Here is a 12,934-nt window from a genome sequence, read left to right on the forward strand (position 1 = left end):
TTCTCGTGTTCCGCAGCATTATATGGGGCTAAAACCGTTCCTCGGAATTTTTTAAAGATTCAAAGGGTTCTAAAAGCATACATGTCGTGCGCGCGCGCGCGGCGTATTTATAAACGGCGCGCTGTAAAGATAAAGCACATGTTAAGTGGTTAAAAGTCATCTCTTGAAAATTCATAGTTAGCCCCAGCGATGGGGGCTAAAGTCGACGCATCATTTTACGCGCGTATTTTATTTTTAAAGCTGTGGCGTAAAATTTTATCGCGATACGGCTGAACGCTATATAAAAGAGAACCGTTATTATTATTTTATTTATCATACATTTTTCATTTACGCGTCGATACATCGTTCAACAGTTCTATATAGTTTTTATCAATCCGATATATAGGTCCACATATATCCAAAGTATCCTAATTATCGGGGAAATTCGCGGTCGACATTTTATTTCACTGTACGTTAGTCTCATTAACTCAACTCGAGTCCGCGCGTCCATTCGTTCCGATAAACGCAAAAGTTTCCTCCCCCTCCGGAGAGTCCATATAACCGGGAGAGCTATAGCTGGTAGAGGACAACGGGCAAAAGCAAGGAAAGTTTCCCGATCGAATCGACAATAAAGGCGCGATTCGACGCCGTGCGGGTATAATACCCTATACATATCTATAGTGTACTATATATACAGTGCTGTAAGTCGCGCAGTTTCGTAAACTCGAATTTCCCGCTGCTCTTACACGCCCATAAAAGCCCATTATGCGGATTACAAGAAGGCGTTTCGAAAACGTTAATTTGAAAAAGCTCCAAATCCATAAGGGAGAGGCCAGTTTATACCTATTCGACTTTCCGCCTGTAAATAACGCCGGCGGACGGAAAAAGGGCCATAATAAAGAGAGAGAGAGAGAGATTCGCGGCTTCGACGGCACTAGCACTTGGTTTTCGGGTTTTTCGGTTTCGAGGCCGCCGCGGCGTGATTGATCTCGTTCGACTGTACACGACGCGCTGGTCCTTTCGATTTATTTACTTCGCGCGGCAATTTATAGGCCGCTTTCCGCGTGCCGTTGATTCTTTTATTGTCTCCTTCTCCCCCGCCCCCCCCCCCCTACCCCTTCGATCGAGAGCTGCAGCTACGAATCGAAGGAATCCGATACGCCTGATAAATCATCGCGCGGGCGTGGAAACTTATACAGGTGGAAATTTAATTCGGTTAATATTCATTTGCTCTCGGCGGCGCGCGACACGTTTAATCCAATACCATTACGATCATTTTACCGGCGATGCTCTCGCGGTGTCGTATCGACTAATAATTTTAATCAATTTTAAAGCGGACCAAGAGAGCAGCTCTGCAGCTCGCGGCTCGATTGGTAATAATATACGTTCTCTCGCGCAATAACTGATTGCAGCCTTGTGTGTGTGTGCGTAGTATTTTTATTATACATCGGATCGCAGAGCGAACAGCGCGCCGCTGCCGGTAATTGCGCGATCGGTCAATTAAAATGATACTCGATAGGTGTGTGTGTGTGTGTGTGTGTGTGTGTGTATCTGAAAGATATATTCCGTATAAAGTGTGTAACGCGAAATATCTGTCATCGTTATATACATATACACACTTCGGATGGCGCGTCATCATCGATCGCCGAGAAGATAGCGGTGGGTACAGTATGTAATTGATTCGTTAAATTGCAACGATCAATTAATTAATTAATCAACCAGCGATAAAAATCCTTCATTGGCATGCAGAGAGAGAGAGAGAGAGAGAGAGAGAAAGAGTAAATTTTCGCGATCGAGATTCCATCAACATCGTTTTATAATAGCCCTCGCGCGCGCGATCCTTCCACGTATACATCCCCATAATATATACAACACAAAGCGAAGCCGTTCGCCGACGACATTCTTCCGCGATCCCGACAACGGCTCCTTTTTGCTCTCTTCACTCCTGTCCCCTATATACTGTATACTCGGCCGTACCATCTCTCTCGCTCGCGTCAGTCAGGCGGCACAGAGCTTAACGCGCGGATGATCCGCTTATCTAAATTATTTGCTAGCTGTCAGAGAGAGAGAGAGAGAGAGAGAGAGAGAGAGTCGAGCTCGGCTATATGTACGATATGCTAATTAGCATATTATCGCGCTGTGCGGCGCTATAACCGCTGGACGCCTCGCTGGGTATAGCCTACTCCGGGAGATACGCGCTTGTGTGTCTGTTTGTATACATATATAGGGTTGGAGATTCTATGAGTGACGGATCGAGCGGAAACTTTTCGAGGATTACGTGTAGAATGTCAGGCCGGTGTGTCGAGCTTAGAAAATCATTCCGTGCTATATATAAGCTGTATTACCGGTGATTCAAAGGAGTGCACTGGATCGGAGTAAAGTTAGCCGATAAATTGCATGTGTGTATGTTGGGAGGGACGCTTCAATGGAGATACCGCAGTGGATTTACGGAACGCGCTTTTTTCTTCTCTTTTCGACGCACCATCGGCTTTCGTAGTCGCCGTTGTGATAGTCCTGCTATAGACGCGGAATCAACATCCCGCCCTGGTGTTCGAAGAAATTCTATACTTGAAAAAAAAAGTCTGTACGGTGTACGTATACGCAATGTTGGTCTATTTAATTCAGAGATTCCAGCAGCGCCGCATGCAAAAAAGCTCCCGCGCGCTTAAAGCGTCATCCCTTATTGTCGCGCCGAAAATTCCAATTTCGCGCGTTTAATTCAAGCTCCAGCCGACACGCTTTGCGCTGCATAAAAAGCGATTTTCTGTAGCTCTTCCCTCGCGCGCGATTACAGTAAAAAATTTCACGCCGACGAAATAATTCGGCGCAGCTGCTCTGCTCACACGTCCAGACGGGATCGAGTCGTCGCGTAAAAAAAGTAATTAATTGGCTCGCGGAAGGCGTTGCTAATTGACCGTGTGCGCGAGTGTCGAGAATCTCTTTTCCTCTGTATATACGCATCGGTTTTTTTATTGTTCTATACGCGAGGCGATCGATCAATCGAGATGTGTATATAGGTATAGATAGAGAGTCGCGCGGTAGTGGCCGCAAAATGGAAATCGACGTCGCGCTTACGTACACTACGCCCAGAAGGAACAATCGGCGCCGGGCAAATTCCAATTTCCGGACCGGCCTTCCATTGTCACCCACGTATAGATATATAACTGCGCGTGTGTGCGTCTCCTGAAAGTGGAGGCAGGATATCGGTCGGCTTCTCTCTCTCTCTCTCTCTCTCTCTACGATATTTTCTCCGTTTGCTTTTCTTCTCTCTTCTCGCTATATCTGTAATTTGTCAAAACTCGCGGCGTATATTCTCTCTTTTTCGGGGACAACGCGACGATATGACGTCGATTGTGATATGCAAATCGCTATGGGGTCAGCGCGCGAGCTGCACAGCCTAATGAATATTTACGCGGAGGGAGAGAGAGAGAGAAAGGTGGAGTATATCGCGCCGATTAAACGTATAATTTTCGAATCAAATGCTTCCGATGAAATCGTTAACACGCAGGCATACAGGGTACATGGAAACGCGCAGCGCATATGCGAATATGCATATCCGTGTCCCCTTTGACACGGCGATATCTTTTCGGAGTACCCGAAGGAATTCCCGCTGAAATAATCGTCGTCCCTCTCCGAGACTGCGTTGTTGCCCTCGAGGGCGCACTATGCTGCCGGTCTTCGCTGCAGCTAAAGAGATTCCCTTTGAGGGTACCAATAAGCTTGAGGGAAGGTGAGATCGCCCACTGTACTCGTAAACTTCGCTGTCGAATCGATTGTCGCTTTGAGATAAGCGCGAAATAGTGCATAGTGATACACAGTTATACGGGGAACTTTTACTATTGTTCGATGTACACTCGCGCGCGTTGTAATTTGAATGTGTGCACAGAGTCGCGAGTGTGTGTGTGCGTACAATGCAAACACTCGGTGAATGTATAATTCCAATTATGCACTTCGGTTTTAGTTGTCTATTCTCAATTGACTCAATGCGCGCCGACGAGGATGAAAAGGTCCACAGCGTGGTAGAAGCGGTCAAGGGTTTTACTACTATAGTCAACTTCTAACCCAATATCAACTAACTTCGTCATCCAATTTCTCGCCTCGTATTTTTATAATAACGCTGTAACTTTCGAATAAATACAACGACATAATCGAGTATGCTAATACACGGAGAGACGCTCACCTCCCATCAAGCGACTGGTATCCCAGAAGCTATTGTCTCCGCAGCTATACTCCAACGGTCGAATTCATACTCTTGTCTCTCTCTCTCTCTCTCTCTCTCTTGGCTCGGCTCGGCGAATCTCTTGGGTGTCGTTCCTCTCTCAAAGGCCCTCCTCCATCGAACGTCGCCGGTAGTCCTGAAGCTTCGCCAAACTGACGAAGAAATTCCCTTTGAGCAAGCCTGCAACGAGGGCTCCCAACGACACTCGAGCTACACCGATGATGCACTGTATCGCTACAGCGCAAACTTCACTGTCTTCACTTTATTATATCTTAAAACGCTGACGAAGCGCACTTCACTCCGCGATGTTTTCTCGGCGTCTGTTATCTCTACACAAGAGAGAAGAGTTGCCCAATCAAGCGAACACGAGAAGTAAAAGAAGTAAACAAACACTTTGCACACTGCACTGGTCGAAGTCTCTTCTGGTTGTAGCTTCGTTGCGGGGGACGACGAAAAAAATTAAAGAGGAAAATCGAGACCGGCAACGAGACTCGCCGGTTTGTGTATATATGTGCATGCGCGCACAGCGTGCGGACGTCCTTCTCGGAGAAAACACGCGCTCGCGGAGGGATATAGAGTCGAATAAGAGAAGAGACTTCTCTCTCGCGGGCTGCAGCGGCAAGTCAAGCTGTTGCAGCGGCTGCGGCGAGGGAGAAGAGGAAGAAGAACGTGCGAGAGAGGAAGGAGGGAGGAGGGGGAGGAGAAGGAGGAAGGGATATGTATGAGAGAGAGAGGCCCCTTCCCTTCCCCGGGCATCATGATCGCCGCTGCTTAATCATCCAATAACAATACAATGTCGTCCACGCGCGTGTGCGTGCGTGTATTCGTCGCCCACGACGACCGTGTGAGGCTGTGTATATACTAATTAGGAAGAATTGCGAAATTCATCGTAATGCTAATGTAAAAGTGGATGCAGAAAAACAGCATGAGCAGCTCAAGTATAGCAAGCCAGACAAAGCTGTTTTGGTATGGACGGCGCACCTCTACACCTAGCAGTGGCGAGCACATTATGATGAGAGAAATAGCCAAGGGCCTCTGCGCCACCTATCTTCCCCTACAGATACTAGGAGCTAGAAAGCTCAAACGGTGTGGGGGCAAGATTTATTCAAGCCGTATGAATGCGAGTGGCGTACATGCCTAGATCAACGCATCAAATGATGCAAAAGCGTAATGAAAAATAAAATAGAATCTCCAAGTCCATTCAGATCACACATACCCTCGAGAGCTCGCCCGACCGTGTGCAAACCTATTAGACACGCTCGGACAGAGCTGAAACCGCTCCAAGCGTCCGTGGAAGGGCATATATAAGAGATGCGCGACCTTCTCTACGATGCCGATGCGGAGAATCGGATTCAGGTAGGAGGAGGGATTCGATCCGAGAGAGGGACTGGTTCTTAACGGGCCGCTCTATCTCGGCTTTCCTTTTCGATTTAAAAGAGCACGGAAGCGCGAATGACTTCTTTAAGCCGGCGCTTTTTTCCCCTCCACTCGCGCCGAGAGACAGCGGCAATTAAGGATGGCGTGTAACGTGTGTGTACTCGCGCGCGACACTCAGTACAGCTGGACTGTCGAGTCTCAGTGTACAGGTGCGCTGCTGGATCGATGCACCTAGAAGTGCGCGTCTATCGTTTTGTTTTTACTATACTGGATAACGTGAAATTCTTGTTTTAGCTGTTTATTTGAATAAATAAATACACGCCGAAAAGGTCGCCGTCGTCAGTCGAGAACTGTTTCATTACGGTTTGGCCCTCGCATACCAATCGCAGCGAACCTTTTTTCCGCGATCGCACACATTCTCCGCACAGTCGCAACATGCTCAAGCTCCGTTAATGGGACTCCAGTATCTACTTAGAAACCCTCCACAAACCCGTTCCTTGCATATAATTCAATTGAAAAGCCGCAGCTGCTCCAGCTATTATTCTCTCAGCCGCTGTTCCGACTAGGTTATACCTAGTCGCGTAGCAAAGAACTGCTTTGCATCTCCATCGAAATTCAAGCTTCTCGCTCATCCTTGCATCGCGTGTTTTACAAGGCTCTGCGTATAAATATGCGTGGGTCCAGCCCCCCGTGCAAACGTCCGCTGTATTATGGGGTAAGCCAGACGCATCGCGAGGCTATACCTGACAGTCGAGAACGCATCTGGTCGTTCTTGCGCGCTATATTCCTTTACTTCTGTTCGCCGCCACTACGGCTTTAAAATCCATACGAGACAAACGCGTCCTCGTCTAGCCGTACCCGGAACGCGACTACTTGAGTATAATCAAGCGCTACAGCAGCGCCGCGGTCGAGTATACACAAAAACTGAATTACGTCGTGTGGCGAGCGGAGAATAGGAGTTTTTTCAAATGCCTCTCGCGAATGTAACACAAAAGGGAAGAATAATTCGCCGACTTGATCTACGAGTGTTATGGAGAAGCGTATTCATCCACGACTGCATTCTCCGCAAGGCCGAAAAAAAGGCTTAGCAGGAATTCCTATTGTACGGCAAGTCCCCCCCCCCCCCCATCCCTTCCTTCTTCCGTCGCGAGTTGCGCTGTGTCCGTTCCTCTTCCTTTCGCGACTGCGTTATTTATTTTTATTCGCTTTTCCTCTTCCTTGCCGTTCATCACATGCGCGCGCTCTCTGCTCTCTCTCTGCGATGTATACATATACGTATGTATGTGCATATATATATATATATATATATGTGTGTACACCGCACATCAAGCAACGAGACTCGTCGAATGCGATTTGCGATAACAGTGCCTCGGAAATTGCCAATTAGCGACTGCCGAATGCGATTTTACGACTAATAAGTGCGATGAGAGAGAGAGAGAGAGAGAGAGAGAGAGAGAGAGAGAGAGAGAGAGAGAGAGAGTTGAATAATCCTCCGCCCCCGCGATTTTTAAATCAGGTATAACAAGCTGGGAAATAATATCCCTTCTAAAGGATAAATTCTTCTATATGCGAAAGAGCAATTATTCCGATGGCTCCTCGTTATACGCATATTATCGGTGAGAAGGCGCTGATTTATACGCGTCGCAAACCAAACTCATCAACGAGAGCAAACTAATAGCCGGATAGTTGCGCGACGAAGCCCGCCGGCGACGATAACGCGGGGCTTTTCCGCGCACGTCGAGATTGCATTTTCAGGATTCCGCGGTCGGAAATTTCCAAATACCCCGCAGAAACCTCCGAATTTTCCGCGTCTACAGTTAATTTTGTTTTTCAAACTCGCGCGTGGTAATCGCACTGTCGCCGTGTGTTTAGGAAAATCTTCACGACGCTTTTTTACCACGTCTATAACAAATAAGAATTAAATAAATACCGGCTCGTTCTTTTTGCCTCAATTTGGCATGAAAAACGACTCGACGACGCGTACACACGGTACATACCCCTAGATTATCCGCGAGTGATAAAGGCGAGCCATTTATTTTCATAGGTCCGCACTATTACTCGGCGTTGCGCTGCGCAGTCCGAGGAGGAGAAAAAGCCGCAGCTCCGCGAGAGACGGACGAGTAAACAGCACACGCGCACATCTTATTGGCATAATTTATTGTTCTCTCTACGCAGCAGAGAGATTGGTATGCGTCGCTCGCGATGTCCCGCTGCACTAATGAGTCGACGTGACGCGCCGGAATCGAAAGAAAAGCGCGCGTTAGGGCTATTGACGTCTTCATTTTCTCGGCACTCGAGAGAGAGAAGAGAGAGAAAGAGAGAGTATAAAAAGATTTTTATTGCCCCTCCGAGTGGCTCTCCGCGCGATGCTCTCGAGGAAATAAGAAAATTGACTTTTATACTACGACTTGAAGATCCGCGCGATCGTGCTTGCGATATGTTTGCCCTTGCGGATTATGAAATCAACTTTTCTCCTCGGCTGCTATACCTATACACACGCGCAAATCGAAGTTGGATGATTCAATTCGTATAACAGTTTTTCACAATTTCCATCATTGAGAGTTTCCGCATCGACAGAAGTATAAACATCGCGTTAAAGCTGTCGCCTTAAAAGCTGCACTTATAAAAATATAAGTCTCGCGCTTTAATCACGGTGAAATTGAAAGGAAGTACGACGACGACGACGGCAGCCGGTTGAATAAGAGCTCGGCGGCTGCATCACAGCAATCGCCGCTTCAGCCTCGTTTAACACTACGGCCAAGGGATGATCCCCGTCTTAATCGTCGCCGATCATCGCGTTCCTTCCCCGACAACCCTTTATATATACCCCGTCGCTCTTTCTCCACCACGTATACCTATATATAAACCTCCACACAGAAGCACGTTCGTAAATTACGTCGCGGGCACTTTTTCGCGCGCTTCACGCGGCTACGGACGCGCTGCTCTACACTCCTCTTCATTATCCGCGCCATTTGTATTCCGCGGGTTCTGGCCGTCGACGCGCTTTCGCTCGCCGGAAACTAATAAACTTTTTGCTCGCTTGCGCGTCTCTGCGCGCAAGCGAGCTTTTCACTCGTCGGCTACGGCCACGGCCAGGCCGTTTTATCGCTCCGCCGCGGCTTTTTCCGCCCCCCGAGAGCGAGCTGTGCTGCAGCCTTTCGTCAACGCGAGAGAATTTTTACCCTTCCCTCCCCCGAATACGTACGCGTGAGATAAATTTTTTTTCTCTGGAGATCGAGCTTTTCTTGCTGCGAGCTGGTTCCTCCACACGGCGGTCAATGAGCTCGCTTTGATTGTGTATAGCTGTAATAATGGAGGGCTACTCGAAAAGTGCGTACGTATGGATAAATTTACGGCTGTGCCTAATTCCCGCGTAGGTTTAATAGTGATTTAAAGGGCCGCACATAGGGCTTTAATTCGTTATTAAATTTACGCCCATAATGTTTATTGTCGTTTTATTAGAAGATAGCCTCACGAAAGGGCGCGGGGAAGTATAAATTTAGGCATTACTCGCGACTGCGGAGAGCTGAGCGTATATATAGAGTATAAGCGCGCAATGGCCCGCGTAATTTGAATACTTTATTATTATACACCGGGTATTTTACGTATATAACGCTCGCGTGCGCGGCAGCGACGGCTGTTGTATACTTTACGCCGAGTTTATCACTGAATTATTTTAATTTTCCGCGGCTGTAGTGCCGACCGAGCGTATAGTATTTTACGAGGGTCCGAACTAATTTTAACTGTGCGTATAGAGAAACGTCACGATTGTTTCTAATAGATATATACAGCTATTGTTTGAAACATTTTTATATATCGCAAAATATAAGACGGATCGGAAGCTCGTATATTCAAAAAGAAATCGCTTCATAATGCCAAGCGTTATAAAATCGAATGATGAGCGCACACATACATTTGTATAAATTCGCTTGACGAATAATAGCCGACAATATGCACACCATACGAGAGGTCGTATAACTATAACAACGCTTCACACAATACACACATTTCTATGCGCGCATTATATCTCAGCAATTAAGTCGGGCACAGCCTCGGCATTTATTTACATTTGATACATCATTCCTCCCCCCATCATATAGCCGCACATCGCATATTACGCTGACATTCGCTGCCTCGTTCGCGTATAAACGTCAGCCACAAATATACATATTTTAACGTATAATAAATCGACGGTAGATTTAAATAAACCGCGGCGCTTATGAGCTTAAAAATGACTTTACACAAAAACGGCGCATCGCATCGCAGTCGAATAAAGGCTTGCTACGTGTCTTTACGAGGCTCGACACGCGCGCGCGAGAGAGAGAGAGGCGGGGAAAAAATACCAATCGAGAGTTGCTGTGTATTAAAGCGCATTTTCGGCTAAAAACAAGCCCGTTTGCGGCTTTACGCGGCGCGGACTTTTTATTCGCGTCATGTGTGTCTGTGTATATACGGCTCTCTCTTTCTGAACGATCGGCAGCGGCGCATTTCATTCCGATGAATCGCGCGCCGGGGGATTATTGTTCGTTGTAGTTAAATACGTGTGCGACGAAACTGCCAGTTTTTATTTTCGAACTTTCCGCTTTATACGCGTGCATCGCCGCGCAAAAAGGGACGATAAATCTGCTAAATAGTAGACTGTGTAATGATTTATCGAGGGGGAGTATATTGTAACGCTTATAGCGCTACTCTCATCTATACGTTGTGTATTTTACGAACATTTAGGGATTTTCGAAAATTTAGCGCGTTTTTCTTATAGCACGTAATGTAAGACTTTTGTAACAAGCTTAGGAGTAAAGTCTCGGGACAAGATAAAAAATCCAAAACTGTAAATATTTGAAAAAAAAAACCCCACGGGACACACACCCAAACTCCGCGAGAGATGTGATCGAATTAAGATTACCCACACACGTCTGCATTCTTCTCGCTCGCGGCAAAGAAAGACCGCAGAGCGATCCTTCTCTCCTCTCCCGCGTCGGACACACCAGCGCGTTGCAACAAAGATTGAAATCTAAGCAGGAGCCAGGCACACACAGACCGGCCTTTCGGAGAAGGATCTCCTTGTGCACAGCCTTTTGGCCGCGTGTGTATAGCCTCTCTCAGAGCAACCTTAAACCGAGCGATGATACCCCTGCCGCACGAGCTTATCGCTGCGCCGCCGGACGTTCGTCTTCGTCTCTGTAAAGAAGAGCTCGAAATTTCAATTTTTTTTTTTTTTTTTTACCCAATCGATTCGATTCGCGCCACCCAGGCTATCGTTCTATTGAAACTGTCGCCCTTTGTTTATATCATACACACACAGAGCAGCGTGTCGTAACTCAATTTCGTCGATTGATCGTCCGCGGTCGTTAACGCGTAAAGTCAAACACACAGCGCGCGCGCGCGCGTTAGAAAAAGCTCGCGCAAAAGAGCGCGGGCAGTGCCGAAACGAAATGACAGTCTCTCGTTCCGTCGCGCTTAATTCGAAAACGCTTGCGCTCGACGTTCCCCGCGCGCTTGTGTCAACAGGACTCGGAGAGCAAAAGAAACTATAGCGAATCAAGTAATCGCGAGCTTTAAAGCTCTTTTCCGATGACGGCGAGCTGTTAGCTGAATTGCTTTCGATTTTGTTATTTACGCGTTATGTACAGTGTACGACGATGCTTGTAATGGATTTACGCTGGCAATCTCGAGAAACAGCGTATAATCTCCGGTCTTGTACGACACTTCCTCCCTATAGACGCGGTGTAAAACTAATGTACGACAATGCGATCGTCCCTAATACGCGTTAATGATGATGATGGTCGAGATCGCAAAGAGGCGTAACGGACGAACAATTTGCATACGAGTTCTCCTCATCATCCCCAGCCCGAAGCATCTTCTAAAAATAGACAACAACGCGCACGTTCGCCAGAATTTACAACATATCCCACAAGCTGTCTAATATCCAACCTTTCCAATCAACAATTCAATCTAGCCCAGCGAAGCTCCCCTCGTGATTAATTCCTCCGAGAGCACCACCAACGTACAACAACATAATATAAACGTCGCGCGCTTCGATCATCGTAATTCAAAATAATAATTTTCAATTTTTCAACACAGCGCTGGACTTGATAAATGCCCGAGGAGAGAAAATTATGCGCGCGCGCGTGCAGACGGTCAATGGGCCTTCATTTTTGCACCAACGCATCATCGTCGGCGGCACCATTCAGAAATCGATCATTTTCGAACGAGCGCTCGGGAAATGAAACTCGATTGGCTATATGCGCGGCGGCTTCGGGCGCACGCGTCGACCCTCCGCACCTGTAATACGTTATTACAATTTACGCACCGATGCTATCGCTAGAACGCAATAAGCCTTCTCTGTGATATCGCGATTACGATTCCCCGACTTTTCGCGCGGAAATGTCGTGGCTTTGAAAATTCGTATAGGTGGATAATCAACGAAATATAAGCTCACTGTTTGTAGTTGGCTCTTTTGTGACGGGGCTATCGGAGCTTTGAAATTTCATTATCGTTGCATTCTGCACTATCGATTCGAAACTCTGCTTATGAAAGCGTGTTTACATTTTTCGCTAAACGACACACACACACAGCTCGTTAATAAATTCGGTTATTCGGCGCACGATCGATAAATCGGTTTACCCCAAGAACTTTAGCGGCCCATTAATAATTAGAACGAACGACAAGTTCGCATTGCACTCGGCGAAGCCATCGTGTAAATAAACGGCTATAGAAGCGCGAACATCGAGTGGATCAGCCCACTGTGTCATTACACCTATATATGTATACAGTATAGGCTAGACGAAATTCAATCGAGCCTCTGGCGCGCGAGCGCGTTTAGTCACACCTGCATCAGTGTACAGGTGCTTTTTTGGTCGCTCCGAGCGCTGGAAATGGCAGAAATAATGCCGCAATTACGGAGGCGCCCGCCAGGCCGCAAAGGGTTATGGCGAAGCGAAGGGACGTCAACGCGATAAAAGCTGCTGCAGCGTTGTACCTAGCTTGTCATTTTCGAGATGGCGATGACAGCAGGACGAGAGAAATATCGAGTCGCAGGCCGGCTTGATTATTTTCTCAGGGCCTTTTTGTTGTCGAGGTCTCGAGACAGATGATAATGGATTTACGGTGTCGTCTACGGTTGGTGTTTTGTTTTTGGACTTACCGAGAACGCGTTGTGCTGTGTTCGTTCCTTTATAGCTTAAATCATTATGCGATATATCCTTTTTTATTCGTCGTTTGTATTAATTTGTATCTTGTTTTCCAGAGATGCCAAGTGAGATGGTAGCGTTGTTCACCACTAATCATCTTGATTTCTTTATTAGCAAGTACAGCTGAAAAGTTAATCTCTTTGAGGCAAGTGTGTCGTATCGGATGGAA

The 12,934-nt window shown here is 47.1% G+C and overlaps 1 protein-coding gene across 2 annotated transcripts in view; it reads right to left on the reverse strand.

Annotated features, from left to right (window-relative positions):
* Positions 1-12,800, reverse strand: part of LOC100121336 (unconventional myosin-IXb) — a 68,242-nt gene extending 55,442 nt beyond the window's left edge. The window contains exon 1 of one of the 2 annotated variants that reach the window (XM_032595988.1): positions 12,720-12,800. The gene's annotated coding sequence lies outside the window, so the exon portion shown is untranslated. Of the gene's footprint in view, positions 1-4,159; positions 4,729-12,719 lie in introns of those variants that run through there. The other variant, XM_031920899.1, reaches the window with a different exon arrangement.
* Between the last annotated feature and the right edge of the window lie 134 nt (positions 12,801-12,934).

This window comes from Nasonia vitripennis, chromosome 1 (assembly GCF_009193385.2).
Source record: "Nasonia vitripennis strain AsymCx chromosome 1, Nvit_psr_1.1, whole genome shotgun sequence".
In the NCBI taxonomy this organism is placed as follows: Eukaryota; Metazoa; Arthropoda; class Insecta; order Hymenoptera; family Pteromalidae; genus Nasonia; species Nasonia vitripennis.